Source organism: Phyllobates terribilis, unplaced genomic scaffold (assembly GCF_046119375.1).
Source record: "Phyllobates terribilis strain yellow unplaced genomic scaffold, ASM4611937v1 Scaffold_65__1_contigs__length_7625178, whole genome shotgun sequence".
NCBI classification, from domain to species: Eukaryota; Metazoa; Chordata; class Amphibia; order Anura; family Dendrobatidae; genus Phyllobates; species Phyllobates terribilis.
In genome coordinates, this window is record NW_027362825.1 from 6,414,951 (window position 1) to 6,417,380 (window position 2,430).

Genomic DNA, 2,430 nt, shown 5'->3' on the forward strand with positions numbered 1-2,430 from the left:
GCAAAATGCTTCCAAAAAAACGTCTGCACGTCTTTTGATCTCTCCAATTAACTTTTATTGTAAGGTGCACAGCATCTTCTGATATGTTAGCATTTTCAGGCGGTTTCTGAGAAGAAATCCACTTGAAAGAGACGTTGTCGTGTGCACATACCCTTCACACACAGGCAGAGGTGTACCGCTAATAGCAGCAGACCACACGCCCGCTCTGGTGCCCATGAGTCTGGGGGGCCCAGTTACAGAGCCGGCACCTGGCCACCCTCCGCAAAACTTTACAACATATCCACATCCTGGATGCAGATACAGCTGAAAGCAATGATGGAGGAGGGAGCTGTCAGCTGATGCTCCCTCCTCCGTCATTCTCCTTGTGCAGCAGGTGTGACAGCACGCTGTGTAGACAACATGCTGCAGAGACCAGAGCAGCAGGGGAACGGGGAAAGGTGAGTATTTTTTAAATTTGAATTAATGAGTGTGGGGAGGAGTCCGGAGCAGATAATTTGCATATTCCCACTGCATTTTGGGGTAAGTGAAGAGTCTCCGTGAGCTCAAAGAACACTGGATTTTGGCTGTTGGAGCTGAAAAGAGGACATCGGTAAACCAGGGGAGGAGTCTGGAGCAGATAATTTGCATATTCCCACTGCATTTTGGGGTAAGTGAAGAGTCTCTGTGAGCTCAAAGAACACTGGATTTTGGCTGTTGGAGCTGAAAAGAGGACATCGGTAAACCAGGGGAGGAGTCCGGAGCAGATAATTTGCATATTCCCACTGCATTTTGGGGTAAGTGAAGAGTCTCCGTGAGCTCAAAGAACACTGGATTTTGGCTGTTGGAGCTGAAAAGAGGACATCGGTAAACCGCGCGCCGGCATTTTGAAGCTTTTTTTTTAAGCTTTTTTCACTGTTTTCAGAACACTAACAATAAGAACATGGAAGAGTCCAGGAGCCATTTGGTGAGCTGCATATCCTGCTACATGTTCACAGACTTGCCAGTGGAAAAGCCAAACTTCACATGCCAGAAATGCAAGCTTGTGTCCCTGTTGGAGGAAAAGTTGCGAAATCTAGAAGAGAGGTTAACTACCTTGAAAATCATTAAGGAAGGTGAAGAGTTCTTAGACAGAGCAGAATTATCTCTTCATGATTCAGAAAGAGAAGAAATTCGAACTGCACCTGAGGAAACAGAGGAATGGAAGCATGTGACCCACAGAAGCAGGAGGATCGAGAGGCAGTCAGCACCCATACTGCTCAGGAACCAGTACCAGGCTCTCACGCAGGAGAACCATGAAGAAATACAGCAAGATAAGACTTTGCCAGCAATGAATAACCTTGTAAGCCCTCAGAATCCTCCTGGATGGAGAAAGAAGAATGTTGTGAAGAAAAAACGGAGAGTGGTGGTCATGGGGGATTCCCTGTTAAGAGGAACAGAGGCCGCTATCTGCAGACCAGACATAACCTCAAGAGAAATGTGCTGTCTTCCAGGAGCAAAAATTAAAGATGTGTCTGACAGGATATCAAGACTCTTCAGACCTACAGATCACTACCCATTCCTGCTAATACATGTGGGGACAAATGACACCGCAAGAAAGGACCTGGAAACCATCTGCAGTGACTTTGAAGACTTGGGCAAGAAAGTGAAAGAATTGGGAGCGCAGGTGGTCTTCTCATCCATCCTCCCAGTGGATGGCCATGGAACAATGAGGTGGAATAAGATTCTACAGGTGAACAACTGGCTACGTCGATGGTGCCGTCAACAAGGATTTGGATTTCTGGATCACGGAATGAATTACCTATACGATGGACTACTTGCTAGAGATGGGGTGCACCTTACGAAGACTGGAAAACATGTATTTGGAAATTGCCTTGCTGCACTCATCAGGAGAGCTTTAAACTAGAACAATGTGGGAAGGGAAGCAAAAGGCCAGAAAAAGCCATACAGCTGACAAATACTATTGAGATCTCTGCTACTGGAAGTGGAAAGGAAGAACAAAGACAAAACAATTTAAATAATAAAAATATGGGAGGAAGAGAAACCAATCACAAACTAAAATGTTTTTATACAAATGCACAAAGCATGGGCAACAAACAAGGAGAATTGGAACTACTAACGCAGGAAAAGAAATATGATGTAATTGGAATCACTGAAACTTGGTGGGACGATACACATGATTGGAATAAAAGGCTAAAAGGATACAACTTATTTGCAAGAAACAGACTTGATAAACGAGGAGGAGGTGTCGCATTGTATGTTAGAAAAGCGTATATCTGCACAGAGATTGAAGCTTCAGAGACTGGGAGTTCTGTGGAAACTGTTTGGGTAAGAATACAAGGAGAGAACAACGGAAAGGACACCATTGTAGGCATTTACTACAGGCCACCTGGGCAAGCTGAAGATATGGATGAACTCTTTATGTATCAAATGACCAAGTTCTCAAAAAAATAT